Here is a 14102-nt window from a genome sequence, read left to right as displayed (position 1 = left end):
CAATAGGTAAGAATTTTGTATACATGCCTAACACCTGGTTCTAATTTGCTATTGTTTTCAAATCCTAAAAGTTCTCCTATGGTATATAAGTCCACTATTTCATTGGTAGTTACAATCTACTCTGTGTGTTACCGAATTCTGAGAAAGCAAGACATTGGTTGGAAGTTCAAATTGTAAAGTAGATAAGTTATACTGTCCAGGACGAATAATTATTTTTCCATTACCTACTAATATAGCATTGTTGTATTTAGTTACATTCGACATCAGATACATACTGTAGAATGCTCTCAGAGCTATGGATTTTGGATAGATAATATCATTGTGAAGATGTAGTTTCAAAACCGAAGTCTCGCTGGAGAGATGAAAAATTCACATTATTAATACATAATACAGCTTTTTGAATTTATTTTAATTTGATGTTTGGTATTTTATTTAAAATTCTGAGCATCGTAATGCAAACATGGTCACATATAATTTGATCGAAATCTTGAATACGGTCGTCGTTGTAATAAATTTTAACATGTTTCAAGTAACGAATTAATTCTGTAGGGGGTACCCCTCCGAAAGAATCGAAAATAAAATTATTGTCATTTTGTTTATAATAGCATATCCAGTGAGTACCAACGTTTTCGGACTTGTCCAAATTCACCACGCCACATTCTCGAGAGTAAGTACTACCCTTAGGGAGAGAATCAGACATGAAAACCCCTTGAAGTTTTTAATTTTAAATATTTTAACTAAAGATTCAATATCTTGGTTCGTGAGTGCTTCTTCTTTTTTTAATTTTCTAAGTGCTCTAGACTACACACCTTTGGCTATTTTTTCTCCATGGCAAGATTATGAGGCATTTGCTCTTCTAGTTATGCCTTATTCTTCTTCGAATCAATGACAGTTTTGGCAATAGCAGCACTACCCCCAGCTAAGCTTACAACTGCTCCCAATGCAGCCAGGATAGCTGGAATGCTGAATATGAATCCACCACTGTCATTTTTCTTTCTTGCATTTTGCAATTTTTTTAATTGGGGCCTACTGAGTAATAATTTCATTCCGTTCCCTTTGGCTATACATTGCCTCTTCTTTTCTTGTTGTTTTTTAGTTAAAATCCAATTAAGTTTAAAATTTTTAAGATCGTGATACGGTATTTGGTATACAATTCCTTTTGGTTTCATGTTGTTGTTGTTATTATTATTATTTTTCAGTGTATTTATATTACAAACCCCAACCTAATTTTTGTTTTGTATTCATAGCAATAGTTGTACCCAACGCTGTTATTTTTTCACTCGATGATGCATCTTTGCTTGTTAAACTTCAAAAAGCTGCCTCTTACAGTTTTTGATAGGCCACATGACGATCATTCAGATCTAGGTGTGTGTTGTATGAAATATCATGTTCCTTGCAAGCTGCATCGAGAGGATTAATACCCCTGTCCACTCTCTCTATTCTTTTCTCAAGTTTTGTACCAGGACCACAATATTGGTAACCAGGTACGTGTAACTCGAACCGAAGTTTATTAATGATATCATTCACTAAACCTCCTTCCTCTGATATATTCCAGAATCTAGCAGGTAGAGTATTGATAATTTTAATTAAGTATCCTATACCTTTAGGATCGTTTACAATAAAATTAGCTAATTTGTCACTAATCATGTTTACAATACCCATTTTCTCATTGTGGAAATTATTGTTCCCAGAATTTCGCTCCCCTGCTATAACAAGCAACCTATCTATACTTTTTCTCACATCGTTTACCCATACAAATTGCTTAGGTAGAGTATTGTATTGTTTTTTTACCACTACCGGTTTTGAGTTGACTTTAGATAGGGTTAATCAGATTTTTGTATTTATCCCCTCTGCTCGATTTTACACGCTTTTGACTAGCATCGTTATTTTGATGCAAAGCATCAGAGATTGTCAAAATTTCAGAGTAACTTTGATAATCATCTTCTGTAAAATGTTTTGGTTGTTTCTTAGTGATGAGCTCCCATAGCCCTACGGTACCAGGTTATCTAGACCAGCTGTTTCACCCACTCGAATTAATTTTTATGTTGTCCCCTTCAAATGTTACTTTAGGCTTGCCAATTTTCCTTACTACGCCTTCATTACCCTCCATAATTGGATACAAATACTTCATCTTTTTCGAATTTTCCTGTACTGTCAAATAATTCTTTGCCAGGGGACCCAACTAGATTATTTTTCTGATTCTTCTATACCTGCTTTAGGAAGTGGTTTGCTGGAGTACTAGAGGAGTGTGGATGATAAATAATGGCGTAGGAGAAATTCTGCATAATTTTTAGCAGTAAAATATACCAAGTCTTTGAATAGGGTTTTATTTTGTTTTGTAACACTATTAATCTCTTTACCAAGACCACTGATTGCATCCATAATAGGTTGGTCTTGACACTTGTGTTGTTCGTAGAATCCACGGTTCTCTGATTTCCAACCTTTGAAACGTTTGGACAAGTATTCTTGTAATTTCGAGTTATCTTCAATTTTGTGTTTCGTCATATTTTTTTTTTTATTAATGGTTATTTTATATCGTTTCAACGTTCAAAAAGTCGTTCTTTTTTTTCTGAATTTACCATTGTTAGGTTTCCGAGTCATGTCGATAGTGACAAATCCAAAACCGTCGCTGTTCCAACAAGATGAACAGAATTTTCAAAATTCATTGTAATTTAGTCTCCTCCCACATAATCATCGTATACATGTTTCAATTTAGTATGATCTTGACGAAACAAACAGATTAAGTTTGTATTATCTCGTAGTAACTGTTTGGGAATTTTGGAATAAGTTTGAGCTAAATAAAATCAGTCTATTTCTTTGTGACAACCCTGTGTAAAAAAAATTCTAATTTCATTCTGATTTTCTAGAATAACATCATCGAATACCACAACAGATTTTTTTAAAAACACTGGTCGAAAGGTTTATTTTGTTGATGCAAATGTAGCTATGCCCAGTCCCTCGTACAGCTTCATGAGTTGTTGATATTTCGGTTGTTCTAAACTCTTTGAGAATACATACAAGTGTCTATTTTTCCAATCTAGCCAATTGGCGGCAAGCAAGAAATTATCAACCAGCAAAGTGTTTTTTCCACAACCTGATGGTCCTGCAATGAGGCATCTTATGTTATCAGGTAACAACTCTCCATTTTACTTATTAGTTTCCACTACATCTGGTAAACGTTGTACCACATTCCATGTTGGTGTCAAAGAATCACCAGGTTTGCTTCTATCCAACTTTTGTCTTGCAGACCTAGCCATTTTACATACAATTTATTACTTTTCTTTTTCAATATTTTCTCGATTAAATATGTATCCCGATATTTTGTTTTACTAAGTTCCTCTTCATAGAATCTCCCTTTCATAATTTTGTTATGGTTATCTTTTATGATATATGTATTTCTATTCCCTGGTAAAACTTGAACCACTGAGAATAAATCCGTTCTCCAATTTTTAGTGAATCCCTTCTCAAATAACTGTTTATATTTACTGACCCTTACCTGATCCCCTATTTTAAACTTTGGCTTCTTGCTAGTGTATGTATATTTTTTACAATAAACAGTAGAAATCAATCGTTGCTCATCAGATTTGTTTACCGCAGCAGGTTTCATGCGAATAGTACTGTGTACTCTATTGTTGTAATCATGAACTAGCTTGGGTAAAATTTGCACCCACTTATAATTGCCCTGTAGAGTGAATTGTCTCCACATGCGATTTTTTAATGTCCTGTTTAATCGTTCCACTATACTAGCTTTCAGATCACGTTATGTAGAATAATGTTTAATATCATGTTGTTGCATTAACTTAGCAAATGTAGCATTGTAAAATTATTTCATTCTATCTGTCTGCAAATATTTTGGTATCCTTCCATCACTGAATATCGACTTGAAGGCCTCTGTAACACAAGTACCAGTCTTGGATTTTAGGGGAACAGCCCATGCATATTTGCTAAAGGTATCAATAACTGTAAGCATATATTTGTAACCATGATTTATCTTATCCAAATTTTTTAAAGTGCCCCCCTTTAGGCGAGGGGCCATCTCGATCAGATCCGCCTGGAACAGATCATTTACACCTTTTGTTACTACGCTTAATCGCTTGTAATTGCGACGGGCTGGTTTGTGTAATTAATGAACTATATCTTGTCTTGACATTGAGTTCGAAGTGAGAATATCGCATAAAATGGATTGTCCTCAGGGTATAACCGCTTTATGTCAAATACCAGCTTGTCACCAATTTCAATATCAAAAACTGATAATTGTTCGTCGTCATGTACTTTATATTTATTGGTAGACTCATCCCTGTATGCAATAGGTATTTGAACTGCCTTGTGTATACCATCTTTTCGCACTATAGTAAACTGTGGTAGTTCAATATGTTTTCCATGTTTTAGAAAAGTAAACTCCAGAAACCGTAAACTAGCATCGACAAAAAATGCATGTACCTGAGTGTACAGATATAATTTCTAAACATTGCCAACATTGACTTACGTCCAGTGCCATCGAGCATTTGGAACATTTTGTAACCTAACAATTTCCATAGAATAAAATTGACGAGTATCTACGTCATCTAGTCTGCTTAATACCGATTCCAAGTGTTCGTTGATAGTACGAACCAACTCATCGTAGCTAGGTTTGATTTTTACATCAACATACAGTTTTTTATATTCCTCTTTGAGATCGTGAAGTTGAGTAGCAAAACCTGATAAATCAGATTCTTGACTTGCTTCAAGAGTAGTAATTTGTGACGTAATATTAGAAATAATCTCTTGTAAATTTTCTGCAAGTTTCAATTTAGAACTCTGGGTTGCAAGATCGTGAACTTGACTTCCGATTTCTGTAAATAATGCGTGTAGTTCGTTAATTATTTGATTGTTGGGGAGAGTGGCAACAGTTTCTCTGATTTGCTCAATTTCTGCTTGAATGTTTTTGATATCTTCAGATTTTAAAATTCGATGTACTGCTCTCCTCATAGCTCCGATTTCCTGAGAAATAGGCAAAGCAGCTACAGTATTCTGAAGTGTGGTGAGAGTTAATTTTATAGCATCGAGTTCTGTTGCATTAGCTACATTTCTCAAAATTTCTTGCAGTTGCGTTACGTCATCCTGCGTAGGTGTAGACTGTTGCAGTGTCTCTAATTTACTCTGAATGTCGTCGATAAGATGATGGAAATGCGATAATTCTGATTCAGTATTCAAGCTTTCAAGCTTAGTAACTTGCTGTTGAACTATAGCTAGGATATCAGAAATGCCAGACAGTTTCGATTCTAGAGTTTCCTGTACACTTGTTAGCTCATTTCTCATAGTTGCCATAGTATCTTATATGTGAGCTATGGTACCATGTATCCATGTATCCAAAATCTTCATACGTCTCCAACTGCAATTTGATTCCGGCAACGCTTCGAGCAATAGCATTTAATTCAGAAGATGAAGGTAAATTATTGATATAATATTCCAATGTTTGCAGTTTCGATTGAACTTCTGTTATAGCTGTATGCAGTTCATCTGTCTGTAATTCAGATTTGATACTTTGCAATGTAGGAACTTCGAAAGATTGAAACTGTTCTTGTAATTTAGCAATACTAGCATTTACCTGCTCATATTCTTCTTGAGTTTTGATATTTTGGATGATGGTTTACATTTCGGTACGAATACTATTTGCTTGGTCATTTAACTGCTGCTTCAGCTGTTCGGCGTTCGTTCTCTGGATTTGTCTAAATTTATCAAGTTCTTTTTTCGAGTTGGCAATATTCTCTTCTAAGTTCTGAAGATTCTGAACACAGCATCGCATTACGTCATAATCCAACCAATCAGAAGACAACACATCATTGCATTACGACATAATCCAGCCAATCAGAAAACAACAAAGACTGGAAAAACTCACAAGTGTCTGTCAAGTAGACCTTAAGTAGACCGGAAGTAGACCGGAAATAGACCGGAAGTAGACCGGTAGTAAATAGGTATAGGTGTTTGTAGGTGTGCGTGGGTGGGTGTGGGTGGGTGTAGGTAGGTGTACTTTAACTCGTAAGAAATTATGACATTGGTACGAAGTACGAGATAAAAAAAACACATATTTACAATAGTATAAAATCAACAAAAACATTGTCAAAATAGGTTTTCCATTGTATTTAAATTAATAAAAACAATAGGCCTCGTACCACTCGTACGAAGTACGAGGTGAAAAAACACATACTTGCAATAGTATAAAATCGAAAAAACATCGTCATTGTGGTTAAATTATAAAAAAATAATAGGCCTCGTACCAAATATGGCGCAGAAACTATTAAAATACTCTACTTACATGGGGACCAATAGACACACTTGGATCCGTAGTACTGCTGAAAGCGGCCCTGGAGCCCCAAATATTTCCTTGCTGTCCCTTGCTGCCGTCTAGGGACTTCTCGACGCAAACACGCACACACCGATGAACAAACTCTTCATCTCCACTATTTCATTTCCATGTTTGGTGCAGTTATATTAATTAAATATCACGCCCAAATGCACAGTTTCATTGAACATAAATGTTCCCCCTTTATCAATAAAATAACTCACACATCTTCCATACAATATCAAAGTCCCCCCTTTAATAGCAAATACATGGTTCTCATTAACAAGCTGAACTACCCCTAAACACAATATTAATACTCTTATACACCGAACTTATGCCGATTGCGATTGCAGGAACGTTTTCAATACGGAATATGAAGTATAATTTGGATATGTAGATGGTGAATTTCTAAGGGGGTTTGCTGTCGCTGCTGTGGGCAAGCGTTACGTGGTTGGGAACACTGGCATGGTACCTTTCGGCAAAAAACAGACCCCTCCTTCGACGCAAGTGCGAAATGCAATGAATCAAGGCTTCCCTATATATTTTTGAACAGGAGAAGCTACAAAACGGTGCCCACCGGCGCTTAGGTTCAAGGGGAGATCAGGCGTCGGTCCTAAGTTGTGACATGTTGTCAGTAAGGAATGACTCAGCCTCCTTTTTTAATACAAAAAACAGAATTTTGTTGAAGACCGGGAGAGGCTAGCGCATGATTGGTGTGGAATAACGGTGCATGCTGATATTTAGAAAGAATTCCCTCCGTACCCGTGAAATTGGGAACAGTGGATTTCGCAATTAAAAGCATTCCTGGAGCCGAACAAGGGTGACGAAGAACGCGTTCCTCAACCGGCAGAGGGAGCGAGCAACGAGACAGGCCAATGTAAAACATATCTATACACACACACGTAAAATTTATATTTATACATATATATATATATATATATATATATATATATATATATACATAGCAGGAAAAAGCTGTACATTACATATGGTGTCTCACACTAGCAGGATACACTGTTTATTACTGGAATACGATGCTCCAGGTCATGTTTGACTGAACGGAGTAAGCCCTTCGTTTTCAGAGGGCGATCTGTGAATGGTCTTCACTTCGTGCCTGGCTGGGATTCTGCTCAACATCTCGGATGTGTGTCCGACGAATGGTAGTGGTGTTGTAGTGAGCATTTCTGCATTATGTCGCTATAGGTAGAGGGTTGTGAGGTTTTGAATTGTTCATTATAAGGACCTCGACGTCATGTTGGGCTACTTACGGTTGTGAAGAATCGACACTTGTAAATGCCATACACCTGTCCGTGGTTGGTCTTCGCTCAAATGAATAGCTTTGTTGATCGCCCTTTTCATATCTTTCATGTATCCATTCTGCTGTACCGTGGTTCTTAGGTTAGTGAATTATGACTGTAGATGGTTAATGACCTTTTGGCTAGAGTGTTCAGAACGGCTAGATGCTGTGCTTAATTATGGAAATTATTGTCATGTAGGTACAAAGACTGTGCGTGGGTTTTCTATCCAAACTATGACCTAAAGTGCTATCTGGCTTGCGAGAGGTTAGGATGTTCAGAAATGGAAGGTAGCCATCATCTTCTGTCGCCATGGTGAACTGGATGTTTGAATCCCGGTTGTTTAGGAAATCCATTAAACTATCTAATTCCGGTCATCCATGTGGCCAGATAACGAAAGTGTCGTCCAGTTATATTTATAAACAAGAAGGTTTCTTCTGAGTTTATTTCAGTGCGTGATGTTCAAATTGTTACATGTAGAAATTCCCGCCTCGCTGAGAATGGTGAACCCTTGGCAACTCCGTCAGTCTCCTTCAGTCAATTCTTAACATTTCCCGTTGTAAAGGAAATCTGTGGAAGTGAGAGTGTTGGGGAAGAGATTAGCTATGGCTGGTGGAAAGGGCTTCGCAGATGTCCCAATGTGTATTTCACCGGGACACAGGTGAACAGGGAAACTACATCGAAACTGACGAGAATGTCGTGTTAGGAGATCTCTAGTTTCTTTTGTTCCTGGGTGACATCAGTGAATTTCTTGCAGGGATGTTTACATTGTCCGACTAGAGGTCGACGTAGGGAAGTGATGTATTTGCCAATTCTGTAGGTTGAACTGCTTATAGCACTGAGAATGTTTTACAGGGAGACACTCACTTTGTGGATTCTTGGTAAGCCATACAATCTGGAAAGCTGGCTGCCATTTGCTGTGAGGTGTTTTTCGAATTTCTTCAGTTAAGCAGGATAGTATGAGAATGGAGTTTGTTTTCTGCACCATTCAAGTGGTGGGGTCCTTTGGTAGTTCTCTATATACATGGTTTTAACAGATTGTTTAGATGCACGAAAACAATTACGAAAATAAGTATAAACACCCCTCCTGAAAGTGGACTATGTCTCGCGGGAAACAGAAGTGTCAGTTATTCTTCGTGCTAATAAGAGTAGTGAACGAGCGTGGGAAGTTTTCGGAAGGCCGCGCAGTTTTATTTGTGTAAAGTCGGAAAATGAAGTCTTGTCGACTGAACGGTAGTTCGCGATCACGTTAAGAAGAAATCTAGACTCTGAATCGGTGACTGTCTGTTGTCATTTTTCGATATCCACGAAAACTGTAGGGTCTAAGTTGGTCGGCCCGGAAGCTGCAGTGAGGAAGATGGAAACGTGTGCCCAGAAGCTTGGGTCTGAGCTGATGACGTTATCATCTCGAAGGAATTTTGTCATCTGTTCCAGAGAGTTTTCTTCTTATTGGAAACAAGTTATCAGAAAGAAAAGTAAAGTGAAAAACTTAGTGCTAAAGTGAAACGTTATTACTTTGATAATAAAGGAAGCTCTCGTATGCAGTGATTAAATTGGTTGTCACAAAACGGTGAAGGAAAGGCGGTATATCAGAACAATAATAGAGATCTCAAAACAGGTTAGCTTTTGGTTATGTAAGTAAATGTAGAAATATTCAGTAATTATTTTTAACTCAATCATTACAAGAGTGTGTAGCTACAGATTTTTTTTCAATACAATCCAATGAGTTGCTTTGATCCTCGTATTAATTTGACTTTTATAAACCGAGGACAAGCGGGAAATCAGCGGCCTTTCACTGTAAATTTTATAATTGTTTTCTAAAGATTATTCTTTAATAAATGTAATTTTTATCGGTTACGCAATTTGAGAGTATTAATAAAACCTGAAAAGGAATTGTTTCCAGCAGAACGAAAGAAAGAAACTACGCAAAATCCCGCTATATCGTTACATGGTTCCGAAACCCGGGAACTTCTTTGGATGTATTGCTGAAAGAAAAAAATAATAGCGAGCATTGTTTGTAAACTGTCGAGTGTGTTTGTTTGTAAACATTGGTTTTTGTATAATGTACGAAACTCGGGAACGACTTTTACTTACTGGATAAAGGAAAACGCACACCCATGTACAGACATTCTGTCGTCAAGCGAAATTGATTTGCGTCAGCTGTTAGTCTTAAAGGAAAAAAATACAGCTCTTTGTTTGTGTAATCGGAAAGGGGAGAAGTAGGTCAGCAGAAACGACAACATGAATCTTATAACAGTGTCACCTTATGAGAAGGATCAGGCCACCGAAAGTCGGTAGGATACCTTGTTAGATTGCAGGCCGGGACATGAAACATGATCAAAGATTAGAAAGAACATGAAACAATTTGCAGCCTGACCTTGTATTGTATCGATTTGTAAGTTGTAGAGGATGAGAGTGACTTTTTGCATTAGTTTTAAGTGTAGCCAAAACAATATCAAGAAGGGGCATATTTTTGACAAGTTTATGGACAACAAACTGAGAGATGTAGCTTTTACACACATAGGCAAATCTCTCTGAGGGGAGTTCTACACTAGAATTCAAAATTCTTTAGATTTAAATATGTATACACATGGCCGATTGGGCTATATGCCCCCCCCCCTTGACATTGTTTTAAGTGTGGGCAAATCGGGGCATATGAACTCTTCTTTTCTACACTAGGATTCAAAATTCTTGAGGATTAAGAGCATATCACACTTAAAGAAATGGGGAATAAGAGGATCTTGGCATAATTTTAAGTGTGGGCAAATCGGGGCATATGAACTCTTCTTTTCTACACTAGGATTCAAAATTCTTGAGGATTAAGAGCATATCACACTTGAAGAAATGGGGAATAAGAGGATCTTGGCATAATTTTAAGTGTGGGCAAATCGGGCTGTTTAATCGAATGACCTCTTCTTTTCTACACCTATAAGTGCGCTCATCCTATGGGTTTTTACACTACTGAGCGTAGTAGAAAATAAACAGGAACTACTTAAAATTATGGAGAAAAACAAGTTAGAACGGAATAAAAGATTTGATTTGCTATATCAGAGTATAGAGCAGACTAAACGCACTTTTCGCGAAATAAGCAACCGATTAGGAGAAAAAGTAGAGAAAGTAGAAGTTAGGGCACAAAAGAATGAGTAGCAGAAAGTCAGTGCCTTAAGACGGTCTGCCAGTCCGCAGCGTAATGTGGCCGTTGTAAAAAAAGACGATCCAACTCAAACAAAATCGAGTTGTTGTGAAAATCAAAATAATGCTGAAGTGATACAAGATCTTTGTAAACAGATAAGTGCGTTAGAACGAAAAATGGCAGATAATCAGGCTAGAATGAAAAATGAATTAGAAGAGGTAATACTTAATATTAGGGAAGAACAAACCATCAAAATGCAGTTTAATAATAATTGTTTGAGCAACGAAAGGGAAAGTACAAGACAACAGGCGACTGGAATGCAGTCTTCTAGTTCAAGTAATATAGACGACGACAAAATAAGAAATTGAAAGAAAAGGAGGAAAGGAAAAAAATGATAGGCGGAGACAAACGTCATCAAGCAAGTACCGAGAGAGAGTTTTCACTGAAAGTTGTAAGAAAAGGAAGCTGTACCGAAAGTATGTAGATTCTTAAAGTTCTGTAGGTAGGGAGAAGAAAATTTGTGAAAGAGAAAAATATATGAAATATCTTCAAGACACATGTATCAGAAAAGAGGTCGGCATTAAGTATAGTGAAATTACTAAATTGAATATATTTTCTGGAGAAATGGATAAGCGACTTCCTTAAGAATTTCTGCAGGACCTAAATGAAAGTTTAACTTTAATGACCTTGAGTGAATAACAGTATTTGAATGTAATCCCCCTTGTTCTTGTGAAGACAGCTAAACTGTGGTTTATGGAAAAAAACGCAAATTGAACAACTATGGTACTTTCAAGAGAAAATGTCTAAAGACCTTTGAATCCGAAGACGTTAAATCTACAATACTGACGTAAATTCTTGTGAAAAAGTTTGGGTCAGGTAAAGGAAAAAGTTTAGAGGATTGTTTCTGGGACATTGCCCAACAGCTCAGACTGCTACAACTATCCTTATCTGATTATAAATGTATAAGCTTCATTGCTAACCAACTCCCGTTCAGATTGAGAGAAATATTCTTAACAGTTAGATGCAAATTTTTGTCTGCTGCTGCTGACTTGGTACGCAGACATGAATTGCTCTGATTGGAGCAGAGTCTTCCTATCGGAATAATAATAAGAATGACGAAAGAAGAAACGGAGGGAGAGAATAACAGAGTTACAACTTTAGAAATGTTAAGGTAGTTTCAAATTCTCCTCGTACAAATGATTTTACAATTGAATGTGGTCTGGATGTGAAGATAGGGAAAACTTAACTTTTGATCAACCAACGAACTTTCAAAGATGTGAATCATATTTCCAAATTCTAGCGACAACACCGTGTTTGCCTTATTTGAGGGGTATCTGTTAATGTGCCATCCTCATAAATCTGCGTGTGTGAGTACTGCAGTAGTGACACTAAATGCCGAAGTAGAGAAGAAGTCACAGCATATTGCTCCAACAGTGTGTAATAGGTAACCATGCGTTTATTACCGCCCGGAAATTATTTATTGTCATGTATGCTCTAAACATGTAACACATTTAAGTTATTTTGCAACATTTATATTTGGTAGTTAAAATGGGCAATTTCCGAAATACAAATTTACTCTGCTCAACGAAGCTTTCATTTTTGGTAAGATAAATAATTTGTTGCCTTAGTAGACCTGAACAATGTTTGCAAAATTACGTTAATTTTTGCAGACAATGCTTCTGTATAGCCTAGTTAAGGATCGTTTTCTTATTTGAGTAGAAAATAAGAAAGCAGTAAAAACTAAGATAATGATAGTCAGATGATGAAGATATGCACTGTGAGCGTATTCTATTCTTAAATTAGACATAATGAAAATATTATACCTTTTTGAGGTTATGTATTTGAATGGAGTGAAACTAAATATTCAAACAACATACTGGTGAGTATTACTAATGATTTTTGTGTTATTCTCTTCTCGAAAGTAGTAGTGATTTGAAATGCTAATTTTATTCTTAAGGTAATTGGAAGGAGAAACATGGCAGTCCTAGAGAAACTGAGAGAGCGTCAGTGAGATTTGTGTATTTATTGATGTATGTATTTCCATTTGTACGGACGTATAACACGGTCCCTGGTTTTGATAGAAAAATTGTCACATTTATATCTCATGTATAACCTTCAGCACAATTTATGTTTAAAAATTATGATTTTCTCATTTTCGGTCTATATCTGTTGTTATACGGACAAGCCGGAATATCGTTGTGCATAACTTTGCATTAAATCTCCCAAATAAAAAGTGTTTATTTGACTTCCATGTTAAGGTTGGCGGGAACAACAAATTCGCAGTTCAGAAGTAGAGAAGAAGTCACAGCACACTGCTTGCTGCCTGTGTTCAATACATATGATAAATTTACCTGTGTGCGAAATCTCTCATAACGAAAACCACACGTTAAATGTAGCAATCCATCATGGCTTTCATTGAATTGACTGTAAAGGTGATGCAATCACTTTCAGAATTTTTTTGCAGGTTGAAACTCCACTCTAGGCCATCTCGACAAATGTGGTATGTCTGTAGTTTACCATGTGCAATTTACGATTGTGTTGTTCATATTAGTAAAAATGCAGTTATTACGATTTTTAAATTAAGTATTAAAATACGGTAAAATTAAGTTGCTAGTTTTGAACGTACTAAGTTTAGATATTTTCCCCTTTGTCCATCCAATCTCTTATCGATAATGGTAGAAATAAAATTGTATCAGGAGAAGTTGAGCCTCGAATACATGAAATATAATCATTGTGTTACATGAAACTAAATTGATTATTAAATTTTTTTGATGATCCAAAATATCACAATTTATCACATCTCCATTTGTACAATTTTGTTCAGTGAGTTCAGTGAGATACATTTACTTTGGATGTAAGACGTACAGAACCTTAAAATATATTGTTTAGAAAATTTTTATTTCTTATTTTGGCCTTTTTTGTGCATATTTTGGCTATTTATTGAATATATATTCGCACCCTACTGATAAGACTTTGCAAACACCAGACAGCACATTGCAGCCAGCCAGCTAGCCTCCCAGATTGTATGGCTTACCAAAAATTCAAAAACTAGGTGTCTCCCTAAGAAACGTTGTAAATGTTATATGTAGTTCAACCTTCAACATTGCCAAATATCTCACATCTCTGCTTCAGCTTCTATTGAGACAATGCGAACATCACGTTAAGAAATATAATGAATTCGTTAAGGAACTAAAGAAACTCAACATCTCCAAAAACAATATTATCGTCAGTTTTGATGTAGTCTTGTGTGTAACTATGAACCCTTCAGAGTTTTCTTCTGAAATGTATATCCAACCATGATGGTTTTGTTCGAATAGATGTAGTAGATATCGATTTAATTTTATAGGATTTC

Source organism: Lepisma saccharinum, chromosome 22, assembly GCF_977018435.1.
Source record: "Lepisma saccharinum chromosome 22, izLepSacc3.1, whole genome shotgun sequence".
NCBI classification, from domain to species: Eukaryota; Metazoa; Arthropoda; class Insecta; order Zygentoma; family Lepismatidae; genus Lepisma; species Lepisma saccharinum.
This window is presented reverse-complemented; position numbering follows the sequence as displayed.